Genomic DNA, 14,658 nt, shown 5'->3' on the forward strand with positions numbered 1-14,658 from the left:
CTTCAAAGAAGTAGGAATCCTGTAGGAATAGGTTTTTGTTTTCTCCTTAGATATTGTTTTATCTCCAGTCTTTTTCATTTTATACATTATCCCTCAATAGTGTCACCATGCCTGTGGTTTCAATGACATGCAATTACCCAATCAACATCTCCTGTCCTATCATGAGGTGCAAGTAAATATTTTCAGCCACCTACTAGACAAATCCTGTGAATGTTCCACAGACAGCTGAGTCTCCATGTGTCCAACACTGAGCTCATCCCCTGGCCCCTTCCCCAAACTGCTTCCCTCCTCTTGTCGTCATCTACCCAGTCACAAAGGCCAGAAAGCCCAGATCAGCCCCGATCCGTCCTCTCCCACCACTGTCCACAGAGAGTCACCAAGTTCCCTTCATTTCACTTTCTTGGTCTCTCTCCACTGCCACCGCCCGGAAACTCAGCCCTTTTCTCCTGGTTACTGACGTGGCCTCCTAACCAATTCCTCTGCCTTCAGTTCGCCCCACACCCCGCTTTAAACGCATCCTCCACATTGTCATCAGAGAGATCTTTTAAAAGCACAAAAAGATCCTGTCACTCCCCTGCTAAAATCCCGTCAGTCATTCCCCAGAGCTTCTGAGAACAGCCCGCCCCCGCCCCCAACCCCCAGGCTAAGCTGGGTGTTCCTCTGTGTCCCCCGTTCTCCAGCAGCTCTGAGCATGCAACCATGCTGTGCTGGTTCCAACAGCACGATCAGGGCTGACAAGCTTCCCTGACTGCCTACAACTGTCCACAAATGTGAATAAAATCTGACAGACAGAATATTTAAAATCAAAGTGGAGGCTGAAGGAAAGAAAGCGTCATCTCCAGGTGTCAGCAGGAAGGAGGGGAGGTGAGGCTAGTGTGGAGGGAAGGTCCAGCGGATGCCAAGCCTGGGGATGTGCTGGCCTGAGCAGGAGTCACACCAGGGTCACATGCGAGGGAATGAGGACTGAGGTCCTGCAGGAGGCTGGGCCCCCACAGGCTGCCCGGTCTAGGAAAAGGTCACCAGAAGAAGTCTGCCTTCCAGCCTGGCAAAGTGGCAAGGAACCACTGTGTGAGAAAACAAACAGTTTTTCAGTAAAAAACTGAAACCTCAAAGCTTTTCTCTCTCTTGACCTCTTGAAAAGCAAATCTATTGCAGATCACCAAAGGCAGAGAGAAAACCTTAACACCTGGAGAGAAAAGACACATTACTTGCAAAGGAATAGTAGGGCTTCTCATTAAATGTGAGAAAATAATGAAAACACAGACTGCAAAGAGTTCAAGGAAAATAACCATCAACCTGGTGTTCTATACCCAACCAATTGTCTGAGCATGAGGGCAAAACAAAGACTTTCTCAGACAACCGGGGCTCAGAGAGTTGGGAGCCTCAGCTCTCAGGGCAAGAACTTCTGGAGGACACGTCATCAGGCAAGATCCTGAATCCAGAGGAAAAGAGTGGCGTCTGAGATGTGTCAGGGAGCAAACAGGCAAATCTAAATAAGCACTCGCTGTGAAACACAACAACAATAACAATGACTACCTTTGGGGTTTAGACCAATGCTGAACTAAAATCCTGGATAAAGACAACATGAAAGGCGGGGTGGGGGTCCCAGTGGAGCATTTGAAGGCCCTTGTCTTGCTGGGGAGGAGGGCAGGGAGACCGATGAACCTCAGACTTCACTGCTGAGCCCAGGTGTGAAGAAAACGAATGGCAAATGAGAATGCTGGGCTGACATGCACAACTTCCAAAGCAGCAGAAGGAAGGGGGAAGAGAAAACCAGCTTCATCCAATGGAAGGTGGAAAAGAAGAACAAAAGAAGCGAAGAAGAAACATGGGAACAAGAAAACACAAATGAACATGTTTGTGCAAACCTAGGCGTGGGGCCCGTGAACAGGGGTTTCTCGGGTTTAACTGAGAAATGCAGCTCTGTGCTATTGGTAGGAGACCCAGCTAAATCATAAAGACAAAGAAAAGCTACAAATAACGGAGTGGGACAAGATATACAGGGCAGATATTCATCACAGGAAAGGTGGCGGAAAGCACTGCTGTGGAAGGAACTCATTATATAAGTGTTTTCTTCATCAAGGAGTAGTTCACCAGGAAGATACTACCCAGAAAATAAAAATTTAGTACATTTGTGTGAGACTACATGAGATCTGCAAAGATACAATGACAGGTCCACAGTCATAGTACACGATGTTTTTTTTTTTTTTTGAGGAAGATTGGCCCTGAGCTAACATCTGTTGCCAATCTTCCTTTTTTTTCCTTTTTCTCCCCAAAGCCCCAATCCATAGCTGTATATCCTAGTTGTAGGTCCTTCTAGCTCTTCTGTGTGGGACGCCGCCTCAACATGGCTTGATGAGCAGTGAGTACGTCTGTGCCCAGGATCCCAAATGATGAACCCCAGGCTGCCAAAGCAGAACGTGTGAACTTAACCACTACACCACCGGGCCAGCCCCCTAGTACACGATCTTGATACGCTTTTCTAAAAATCATCTAGATCAGCAGATGATATTGAACACAGATTTGAACCCAATTAATAAGCTTGTGTGTATGTGTGTACTCCCTATGCTCAACAATTACAGAATACACATTATTTTAAAGTACACATGAACAGGTACTAGAGCATAAAAGGAAGTTCAATAAATACCTAAGAAGTAGCATCAGACAGAAACTATCTTCTCTGACTATACTACAGTAAAAATAGGAATCAAATAAAAAGAGAATATAATAATAATACAAAAATAGCAAAAAAAGCACACAGTACTTACTAAGTGGTTTATAAATATCAATTCATGAAATCCGCACAACAGCACGAGGTAAGTTCCATTTTCAGAAGGGGAAATGAGGCCCGAGAGGCTAAGTACCTGCCAAGGTCCCACAGGGGAGCCAGGATTTGAACCCAGGGAACAAGGCCAGAGTAGAAGCCTTAACCTCTGTGCATCCTGCCGCCAAAACGGCCATTAGAATATACTCGTTAGCTGTTCTCCGTTTACAATGTGCTTCTGAGCACAGCGGAGAGCTGAGCGGTTTTCACCCCAGGAGCTCCCAGTGCAGTGTCTGATACCAAGTAGGAGTTCCATAAATGTCTATAGAAAGAATGAACTTATTTTAAAAGACATGATTAAGAAAGCAGCTGGGACTCAATTTGACATAAGACACCAACCAGCAGACCCGAGGGCAGCATCAAGCGTCTTCAAGGCGGGGTTGTTGAGAAGTGAGTTGGAACCCTCAGTGAGCTGGGGCTGGACCCAAAGGGGGTCAGGTGGGGCGTGCGTGCCCTCCCGGCTCCCTGCTCTGTGCAAGGGTCTGTTTGTGTGGACCATGTGATTAAGGCATGTTAAGAGGCACAAGGGATGCTCACTAGTCAAGGGATGCTTTTCGGGAACTGAAGAATCCTTTTGCAAAGTGAATCATTATGTTGCTTTGTAAATCCAAACTTTCACGTATTAGGTGCTCCCTTCCCATTGCTAATGAAGTTCTCTGGGAAATAAAAAGTTTGGTAGGATGACAAATATTTGGACTGATGGATTTTGGAAACATATATGCAAAGCTAGAGAAGTTCCAGGAACTACGTCAATGAACATGTTATCATCCTTTTTTTTGAGGTTGAATGGAGATGAGCAGACACTGGTTCTATGTGAATTTCTCAGTAAAACCCTAAGTAACGTGGACAGATATTTCTGATGATCACTAATCTGTTTGCTGGCCACCGCTGGTGCTACTCAGCAGGGGGCCTTGTGTATGTAAAGGGGTCTTGGATTGGGGGAGGGGAGGTTGAAAATCATCATCATTTACGGAGAACCTACCATGTGCTGGGCACTGTGTTAGACATTTTACATGCATTGTCTCATTTAATCCTTACCAAAACCCTATGAGGCACTGTCATTGTGCCCACGCATACATGAGGACACAGAAGCTTTAAAGGTCAAGTGATTCTTCACAGCTGGAAAGTGGTGAGGCTAGGATCTGGGCCCAGGGTGTTGGGCTCTTGAGTGACACGTTGAACCCCCATTCCATTCAGCCCCCACATTGAGATGCTTTTCCAGCTCTAGTGTGGGGCCTTGCCTCTGTAGCACAGAGTTCTTTAATACTTGGGGTGCTTACGAGTCAGAGAAAAAGGCATTTGGAATCTGCTGTAATAATGCTAAGGTTTGGGCATTGTGACCTGAAACCACGAGCCCCTGCACACACACTCCCACCCCTCGTACACTTCTCTTCCTGGACATTTCCTTCTTCCACTCCTCGGCCAGGAGACGACATTGATGTTTCCAGGCATGAGCGAGTCCAGGCTGTCAAAGAATGGCTGCTCTGCGGGTGCCTGGAGAGTTTGTGTGGTTTTCTGACTATCCCCTGGTGTACACTGGTGTCTTGACTTTCCAGGTGGAGTCCCCGAGGAGGACTGTTGCTCTGTGGAGACTCCTGCTTTCTGTTTTTTGTCAACCAGAAGGTTCCTCTTCATTGTGCATTGGCAGCCCTTCCCTGGCAAGGCGGACCAGGGCCCAGCCTCCGTGTGCTGGGGGTGGCCTGGCTGAGTTCACACTGAGAGGCCTGGTGGTCGCTGCTTGGTTCTCTGCTCTGTTTCCCCTCCACCAACATCAGAGACCGAGGTGGTGAGAATGCTCCATCTGCTTTATATATTTGGAATCTGGACTCTTTAAAGGCCGCATTCCTCTGTCCCTCCCAAAATGTCCAAATTAATGCTTTAAGCCAGGGATAATGAAATCTTTCAAAACCAAACTAAGAGAACAAAACAATACCCACAGCTCCCTCAAATATGAGGAAGGAACAAAAACAGAAGTAACAAAACACCACCAAACCAAATAAAAACCCTACCACAAAACAAATAGGATAGCAGCTGTGAACAGAGCTGCATCACGGCTGGGGGGCTGTGCCCCTCAGGGACACTCAGGCTGTGTCCATCACCTCCAACAAGAGGGCAGTGAGCTCCGGAGCCCTCAGGTCATCTGACAGCCATCTGAAACCTTTCCTTTCCTTCTTTCTCTCTTCACACCTCTCCCCTCTTCTCTCTCTCTCTCTCCCTTAACTTCTCATCTCAGTGCTTTAGCTCTAATGTCTTTGGGGCTTTTTATCAAAAAATATCTGTTTGAAAGACTTTTTTTTCCCTTTGCTGTGTTGAGCTTTTCTTTTTTGCATCTTTGCTGTTTCCTGCTTACATTTCTACTTCTCCTATCCTGACACTTCTGTTAACAGCACCTCCAAAGTTAGCACCATCTGTGAACACTGGTGTTTATTCTCTATTCACATCACTAATGAAGGTGCTAAATAGGACTGGACTGAACACGCACAGGGCCCACATCTTCCTCTGAACAGATGATGTTTAATGGTTTGGCAGAAACACCCTTCTTTATTTGCCTATTCGACTCACCATGATGAACAAGCATTTGAGCTTATGTTTGTGTGTGGCCGTGGGTCACTCTACAGAGGAGCTAACAGGATCCCAGTCCCGTCTTCTGGGAATGGAACATTTAAGGCGATTAACAGCTGCACACAAACAAGTGGGGACACAGACGCTAAAAAGAGAGCCATCACAAGAATGCATAGATAAGATTAATTATTTCTATTGGGTTCAGAGTTATAGGATGGCATTTTTGAACAGGGTTGGGAACTAAGAAAAAGTTTTGCCACGAGCTCAGGAACTCCTTGGCATTGTCTTGAAACATGTTCTACCTCAAATATCTGAGTCTAAGGCTCTGGGATGCAAGACCAATAATAAAACAGCCTCCATTCTCAAGAAGCTCACAGTCTGGGGAGGGAGGCAGACTTGTCAACAAATAGCTACTATACAAGGCGTGATAGTCAGCACCCTTCAAGGACTAAAGAGTGCGTGCGGGAAGAGCCCAGTGCCCAGCAGACGCGAAGGACTTTGTCTGCTCTCTGCTTCCTGAGAGGGGGTGGCCTCTTGGGCTGTGTAGCCCATGGCTTTGATGTGCGACACATCGTCCAAATAAACTGGGCTCTCAGCACCCTGATCTGGAACCTGATTTCTCTTCCTCACACCACTCCCCATAGACACAGAGGAAGACAGTGCCCAGGGGACAGGGTGCTGAGTCCGCTGTGAGAACAGGCTCACGGCGAGCCCAGTGGGCTCCCCCAGCACAGCCAGTGTCTCTCCTTCCTTTGACACGTCTCTCCAGCTCTAACTGTCTTTCCTTCCTGAAGCCTACCTGTGCCTCCCCAGCCCACAGGGAACTCCGGAACCCATGACAGGAGGCAACGAACTGTCCTGTGGAGAATGAGGAGGACTTGGACAAACAGAGATGACTTGAAGCTTGACTTACAAGTGACATTCAGAGAATGTTCAGGGAATGGCAAGCATGGGGCTGCAGTTCAGGACTGAAGCGTGTTTGGGAGAGTGTGGTGGGAGATGAGGCCAGCCAGATTGGCTGGGGTAGACGACAGGCAAGGAGTCTAGGCTTCAATTTGTAGGCAATGGGGACACCCTTAAGGATTGCTGAGTAGAGAAGACAGACAATACTTCATTTTCTTCAGTGCACTTACTATCTGAAATTGACTTGATTCTTGGCTTGTTTACGTCTGTCTTCCTATGGCTCCTACTACCCCCTCCCAAAGGTAAGCTCCATAGGAATGGGATCTTGTCCATGTCACTGTGCCTAAAAGAGTGTCTGGCATACAGAAGGTGCTTAATAAAAGAGTGAATACATGAAATTCATAGAGAGGAAATGAGAAATGTGGAAGATAGACTGATATGGGCATTCTAAGGCAGGAAGACCAGTTAGGAAACTGTCAGTCAAGGAAGAATGGGCTGTGGCTGTTAAGAGGGCCAGGACAGGTCAAGTTGGAGAGATGCTGCAGAGCGAGAACTTGGTGACTGATTGAATGTAGATGGTAAAAGGGAGAGTCTACCACGTCCCTACGTTTTCAGTTTGGGTGATGGAGAAGGAGATAGACTGAGTTTGGTTTTGGACAATACTGAGTTTGACTTCCTCTGGAAAATGATCCAGAGTTTCACTGTATGTTATGTGGACTTTGGAGTACACAACTCATTGCTCTCCCTCCCTTAAAGGAGATTCGTGATCCAGGAGGGTAGATTATATATCAAAATTGTTTCACAAAATCTATTTTGTAAACAAACTCTATTATAAAATCAGTATTTACAATATTATCACGGTGCTGGGCTCTATTAAGCAAATAAGCCTGGAGTTTGAAAATTTAGTGTTAAAATGGGAAGTACGGTAGCCTGCGCACCTGTGCCTTCTACAACCTGGAGGACGTTCTCGTCCACCCTAAACTCCTGAATATCTCTAACCTTTTATTCAATGTTATTCTTTCGTTTTCTATACTTTCCCCACCATTCTTTCCAGCAATCTTTATCTGAAAATGTCCAAATTTTTCAAGTGGTCTTCCTAGGAGTGATAGTGCAAATTATAAAGAAAAAGAAAGAAAGAAAGAAAAGGAAAGGTCTAATCCTTGCTTTGCAAACAGAAGGTCACATTCTCTAAAACTGTGACTTGTAGGAAATGGGAAACCAGTCGATGTCCTATGACAATCAGCAAATTGTGGTTTACTGAACAGTTAGTTCAAGTCCCCATTTAGGGGCTGTTAGCACATCAACCTGCTTGCTAAGCTTAAAGAAACTGATTCTTCTCCAATACTAACCAGTCTTTTGGAACTCTGGCTATAACACACTCGGGAGTCAGACATTCCAGCTGGCAGCAGCAGCAGGAAAGAGACAGGGACTGGGGACTTCCAGGTTCTGTGTATTTCCAGGAATGTTGCTTAATCAAGAGAGGAGACAATGGGGCATGATGGAGACAACACGTGGTTTGGAGTCAGCTGGTTTTAGGGTTTGAATCCAGCTGTATGGCTCTGGGCGGTTACTTAATCCTTTGAAGCTCGGTTTCCTTAACTGGGACCATTAACAGTGCTAATGCTCTCTCTTCCAAAGGGTTTCGGTGAGAGTTAAAGGAGAAGATATATGCACAGTGGCTAAGGCAGTGCCTGGCACCAAGCAAGTGCCCCACTAATGTTTGTTAAGGGAGTAAAGTGCTTTAATGAAGGAGGGTTTTACCTTTAGAATGGTGGTAAACAAGTGATACAGGGCTGGAAGGACCCTTGCCCTTGTGACTCAAGGCCTCTTTGCTTGACCTCGGACAGGCCCTTAAGAAACAACTCTGCCCCCTCCGAGGGCCATACTGGCAAAAAGGCTTGTTGATTCCAGAGGCCCTTTTAACTTGTTCTTGGGTATTTTTAAATCCCATTTAAGCTGACAAAGGATGATGCTTTCTTCTTGGTGGCTGATGACACAGTTCTTTTTATGCATTTTCCATCTCACTTTCACTAAACTTTGCTGCCCATCCAGGCAAGTGTAACCCAGGGGGAAGAATATTTGATCAGGTAGCGAGTAACGGGGGATTTTTGTTCTGAGGGGAATTCAAGGAGTTTAAAACAGAAGCAACTATCTCATAAGCCAACCCCAGAACATTGAGATGAAAAGAAACAAACTGCCCACTTTCTACCACCTGTTTGAGAACAGAAGGATTTGCACTCAGTTATGTTAGCTAAAAAATGTACCCTTGTCTCATTGTGGTACTCAATGCCTTTACCACACGAATGCTTTTGATGGAAAATCTACCCCCTGCCCCGATACACCCTTTCATGCTGGTAATAACAGAGGCAAAGTAGGCCTTTCTATGAATACGTTCTGCACACTTCTTAGCAGCTCTGCTTTTTCTATTCTGCATTTGCTATTTTAAGCGAGTACATAATGCATCAATTTTCAGACTCTTTACTCAATGCACTGCTACAGAACTGAGAACTCAGTAATCTTGTCAGGCAGCGCAGAACAATATTCCAACAGATGAAACATTCCATGCAGCCTTATTTCCCTTTTCCTGGGAGGGGGCATCTATTTCTGGCTCTATAATGAGAGAGGCACCAGTCACGGTGGTCCAGTCCTTCTAGCTCAGGAATCCCACATCACAGAAACCACTCACCATGCTGCTGCTCGTGGACACATCAAAGGTCCCGCGGGGTCTCAAGTTCATTCAACTGCTCTCTTATTTTTTATTTTAAGTTCCCAGAAATGGGTTGTTTGGATCCAGCTGGAGCTTGCTGGCTGGAAACGCGAGTGTGGGCTCTCTCCAGCCGCATTTGTGCCTTTCCTGCCAGCCATGAAGAGTTCTTATTCTCTCCATGATCACTAACTTGACTTAGGAGCGCAACAGTAACCCTCATTTCCCTGCCCCTAGTTTCCTAAGAGATTTCGATGTGAAGTGTCCCCATGTGGCTTCTTGCCAAATTTGCCTTGACCTTGAGTGCAGACACACTTCTAGTAGAAAAGTCAACTGCATCTGCTACCTTGGTGGGCAGTATAGGGAGATTTCCCTGCTGTGCGTGTTTATAGCTTCAGTGGTTTCTAACACAGGCCTTATTTACTGCTCAAAGGGTTACCTGGGAGAGGGAACAGAACAATCTGTCGCTACACCCGTTGGCTCGTAAGTGGGTTAGTCACATTTCCAAAGATTTATACTCTTTATACCTGGCTGGTATAAATGGGCTGGGCCACTTCCACCAACCCCTCGTTTCTGCTCATTTTATCTCATATCAATTAAAAAATGGCACAACAGATTAGACTGAGTGCCTAAGTGATTCTATTGAAAAGTGAGTAATTCCATAATAACTCTACACACTGTTTTCTGTCTAAAGAACTAATTCACAGCATCAAATGATTCAGCCATCCCGTTGGGGACCTTGAATTACTGGCTCAACTTCATTAGCATGAAAACAATCAAACCAAATACACTTTTCCTCTGGGGCTGGAAGTCAGACACCCTGAGTAATATTTAGGTCATGGCAGCCCTGGCAAGTCTAAAAAGTGGTTCGTGCCCTGATTAGACAGTTACATATTTGTTTTAAATGACTGTCATAGGAGGGGACCGGCAGGCTTTTTAAGGCAAAGAGAGGTTCTATGAGCAGTACTGAAACAATCTGAAGTGGGCTGAAGCGCATAATTTTTGTCCAGTCTAAAAGGTATTAGCAAAGAAAAATAAAAAAAATAAAAACAAAAAATAAAGTGTATTAGCAGCAGCTTTACAGCTGAAATCTAATCTCTGGGTTTGGGGAGCATAAGTGTCCCCACTTCCTTTTGTCTCCATTTCTGGGAGCCACAGAGCAACGATTCTCAACCTTGACTGCACATCAGGATTATCTGAGAAGCATGTGAAAAACAGTGGCCCCAAGAGGGGTCAGGCCCCACTCCTCGAGAGTCTGAGTCAGTGGGTCTGTGTGTGGGCCCCTGGACGCTGGCGTTTTAAAGCGCCAGGTGATTTTCCTGCGCGTGCCTGCCGCCCAGCGCCAAAGCAGCGCCTTCCCAGGGAAGGACTGGAAGAAGAGCTGGCTGTGCTTCGCCTCAGATAAGTGCTCCAATCAGCTACTCGGGAACTGTCTTGGCAAATGACGGGGTTCCCCTTATGCACAATGTAACTGATTAATCAAACTTTTTATGATGATAAATTTCAAACATATACTAGAGAGAGTAGTTACACGAGAATTATTTGGAGCAACTTCACACAGGTACTCTATGCAGTTGAGGCGCTGAGCCCCTGGAGGGTTGCTAAGCTCAGAGGAGGACGGTGGAGATGGGCACCCCTCCCGGCACCCTTGCTTACTCTTTGGATAGCACCCTGGCCTCAGCACTCTGTCAGCACCCTCTTTCTTGTCCACATCCCCTCATCTCTTATTCAACAGATACATACTAAGTCTTGGCCGTGTGCTGCTCCTGAAGATACAGTGGCGGATAAGACAGGCCTTGCTCCTGCCCTCACGGAGCTGACAGTCTGGGGTGGAGACTTACGTAAACACGAATTATACACTCATCACTGCTCTCCCATAATTCTGGGAAGGGCTCTGAAGGTAACAAGTACAGAATGCTGTGGAATCACACAGTGGGGGACCTAATCTAGTCTTGGGGGAACTGGGGAACACTTCCTCGAGAAAGTGATGTTAAATTTTAATATCACATTTTATTTTTAAAAGTGAATAATAAAGGCACACAGTATAATATTCACAGGTACCCGGGTATGTATAGGGAAAGTACATTTTCCTTCTACTCTGTCCTTTGGCCTCTCAGTTCCCCTTCCTACAAGCAACCACAGTTCCACTTACTGTGTATCAGTCTAGACATCGTTCTGTGTGAATATAGTGTGTGTGTGTATATACACATATTTACTGAGAAATGACTTTAAAGCTAAAACCCCTGCCTTAACCATCTTAGAGGCATATCTTTCATTTCTGATGTAGGAATGACAGCAATGGGACCACGGTATATTAGGGAAGCAGATGATACCGGAGAGCCACTGACTCATGACTATGACAAGAGTGGTCCAAGGTTTCTGGCTGTTAATCAGTGCTTCATCACTTAAACATTAGGTGTGACCTTCAGAACATGGAAGAGGTCACTCCAAAACATACTGTTAAACCAGATGCCTAACTATGTGTTGGCTATAGTTGGTAGTATCCAGAAAACATTTTTTGTTTTTTAATTTTTAAAATCTAATTAGATCATGGTGTGTCAAAAATGTTTTTTTTGTTTTTTTTTTTTGAAGAGGGCATCAGGTAGAATAGGAGCCAAACTGAGATTTCAAGCCAGTGCCATTAGAGTGACTATGTTGGCCCAGGACAAAGATGGATAAGGAAAGGGTTAGGGGTTGGGGGTCATTATGTCCCCAGCCCCCTTCATTACCAGGTTACCTGAATGTTGACAGCAGCACATTTTGTTAACACAACAATCCCCCACCCTTGATCCAAAGAGTTCAAGCCGACAAAGCCCTGGAAATTCTGATCTGGGGGCAGCAATCCCCTCCCGATGAGGAACTCCGGTACTCTGAGGCCGGGATGAAGTGAGTTTCCATGACTCCTAGCTCCACGTCACTCTGGGGGAGCAGCGGTGGGCGCAAGGTGGGCAGCACCAGACCTCTGCCCATCCTCTCGCGCCAGGGTGACCGCAGCGGACCACAGCCGGAGTCAGACAACGAGCCAAGGGGCGGACGACCAGGTGATGGAAGAACAGTTCCTGTTCTCTTAATCCTCTTTTTTAAAAGCCTGGTTTCAAGTGAGGCATTAAGGTTCCCAAGAACAATAAATGGGCCCGGGCCTCTCTACGCAGCCACGCTGGGGGATCACGGGCCAAAAACCACGTCCTGGGGCCATCGCGCCGCCCCTCGGTTCCGGGCACCTGCAGCGGGAGCAGAGCCCAGGGGTCCACGACCTCAGGCAGCCTGGGAAGGGCTGATGCCCGGGAACGAGGTGGGGGGGGGCGGTGCGACAAAGGAAAGGAAGGAGGGGGAGAGGGAAGAGGGGGAAGTGAGGGAGGGGGAGGGGGAAGTGAGGGAGGGGGAGGGGGAAGTGGGGGAGGGGGAGGGGGAAGTGAGGGAGGGGGAGGGGGAGGGGAGGAAGGAGGAGGGGGAGACAGGGAGGGAGAATGGAGAGTCAGAGAGACAAAGAGAATCTGCACCCGCCCAGGGTGGGCTGCGGCAGGGGAGGCGGCGCCCAGGCAGAGGCTGCCGCTTTTAGCTCCGCCGCTCCGGTGGTCGCCATGGCAACGCGAGCATTAGCGATTCCATCTGACATTAAAATGCCGCCGCCGCGGTCTGGAGCGGGGAGCGGGGGTGCTGCGGGCGGGTGGGAAATGTGTGCTCAAACACACGCACGCCCACCGAGGGGGCCGGGCATCGCTGGCTCGTTTTAGACTCTAGTTTTATGCATCATTTATAGTGCCCCCCCATCCGCCCTCCCTCCTTCCGGCTGTTTTTGTTTGTTTGTCTTTATAGAGAAGGTGATGATTTGGGCCTTAGATCATCTGCTGGCATATTGATGAGCTCACTGGGTTGCTGAAAGGGAAAGGGGATATGGATTTGGGTCACTAAGAGTATATGATTGGTTTAAGACAAAAACATTATGAAATGGAATATTTGGGCGTATAGCAGGCTTGCTTTTTCTTTTCTTTTAAAACCGGGGATATATATTAGCCAGAAATAGTTAAAAGGAAAGGGAGGAGAAAGGGCTACCCCCGCAGACATGTGAAAACAGGATTAGTGGAAACCCTGAAGACCCAGACTCACGGGACCCATCCTGCAGCAGTTTGCTGCAGGTGACAATTTTCCTGCTCAGAATTTTGCTCCAGAAAAAGAAAATCAATCTATGCCCCCTCACCCCTCCCCCTTTTTTGGTACTTGAAGCCCAACCTCATGGTATTCTCTCTCAAACTGCATTTCAGCATGGACAGGGAAAGGCTCATGAAACTGTGCTCTCTGAGGGCAGAAACTGGTCTTAATCCTCTCTGTAGCTGCTGAGCCCACGATGGGACTCGCCACATACCAGGTGAGGGCGATGGCCTGGCCACTGTGCAGTCTGCAGAGGGACTTCCAAGGTTAGTCTCCTGAATGCAATGGGGACTGAGCCCAGAAACATCCCGTTAGCACAATATGAAGTCAAACAAAGCAAGGGGTGTGGTTGGGAAGTTTTGAAAACTCAGCGAATAGCAAAACGTGGGCAGGAACGTATATGCCTTTTTATCCCCCAGGCGAAGTCTCCCTTTTATGACACATCTCGCCTGGGTCTGGAGCATCATACTTTGTAAGATAATGAAGAGGCACGTTGATGAATAATAGGCGTGTGATAGGGTGGTGTGGGCTGGCTGGGGCTGGCTCCCAAGTGCTCTGCTCTCAGCTGCCGTAATGAGCTGTGGGATTCCCAGGAATAAGAGGGCGCCCCGTCTGATTAGGGTGCAATTTCCTGACCAACAGAATTGGGTCTTTCTATCTCGACAGGTGCTGTGTCCGTTCCAAGAGTCCTAGTGCTCCGTGGTGATCTTGGAAGCCACTCTGGTATCCCAGGTAGGGAAGGATTCTTCTCAACCAGGCCTTTCAACAGCCAGAGAGAGAAAAACTATGCATAAAAATAATAAATGTGAACTGCCATTATTCCTGCATTCCAGAATCTTAACCTTCCCATATGCAAAGATGACTGGCAAAGCTGATCCTCCTTGCAGGGGAAATGGCAGGGGGTGGGGAATGAATAGGGAAGGGAAGGACTAAGATGCTGAGAACACGAGGCAGGGAATTAGCCCCCTTTGTTCAGCAGAGCCTAAAGACAACAAACTCTCTTTCTACAGATTTACCGAAAAGACCAAACCTCAATTCTGGAAGCTTCAGATTCTAGAACTGGCCCTTGAGAGATGTTCTGACCTTGCGTTCTGCTTTAAGCAGGGAAACATCTAAGGCATTCTGGCCAGACGGCTGTCTATTTATTTCCTAAAGGCCTCTCCCTTAGGGACAGATGGCCCATGCCTCCCTCGGGTGTTATTGCATCCTGACAGTGAAGTTCTTCTAAACCATGACAACCAACCTACTCCTTAGAAACGCACCTAAAATAGGGATGCGAAGGCCCAAGCGAGGCATATCATTTCTGTAGTCTAAAGTGAGTGTTGTGATAGTGAACATTAAGTCCTTCAGAGGCGACTGCGTGATAAAGGCCCACCAATCCCCACACCGTCATGAACAAACTGAAAAGAACTCGGAGGAAGTTACAGGAGGAGGGGTTTTCAATGCCACATATAAGGTGCCCCTATGTTTGGTAGCCAGAGCTTTAAGGAATATTGAAATACAGATATAAGTGAAA

The 14,658-nt window shown here is 47.1% G+C and overlaps 1 protein-coding gene and 1 long non-coding RNA gene across 4 annotated transcripts in view; one reads left to right on the top strand and one right to left on the bottom strand.

Annotated features, from left to right (window-relative positions):
• The window catches only part of LOC131417226 (uncharacterized), a 37,163-nt gene that overhangs the window by 10,420 nt on the left and 12,085 nt on the right, over positions 1-14,658 (top strand). The window contains exons 1-2 of one of the 2 annotated variants that reach the window (XR_009222691.1): positions 13,280-13,408; positions 13,809-13,874. This is a non-coding gene — a long non-coding RNA (uncharacterized LOC131417226). Of the gene's footprint in view, positions 1-13,279; positions 13,409-13,808; positions 13,875-14,658 lie in introns of those variants that run through there. The other variant, XR_009222692.1, reaches the window with a different exon arrangement.
• MYO1D (myosin ID) overlaps positions 1-14,658 on the bottom strand; it is a 305,600-nt gene that overhangs the window by 9,777 nt on the left and 281,165 nt on the right. The window lies entirely within an intron of this gene.

Source organism: Diceros bicornis, chromosome 18, assembly GCF_020826845.1.
Source record: "Diceros bicornis minor isolate mBicDic1 chromosome 18, mDicBic1.mat.cur, whole genome shotgun sequence".
In the NCBI taxonomy this organism is placed as follows: domain Eukaryota; kingdom Metazoa; phylum Chordata; class Mammalia; order Perissodactyla; family Rhinocerotidae; genus Diceros; species Diceros bicornis.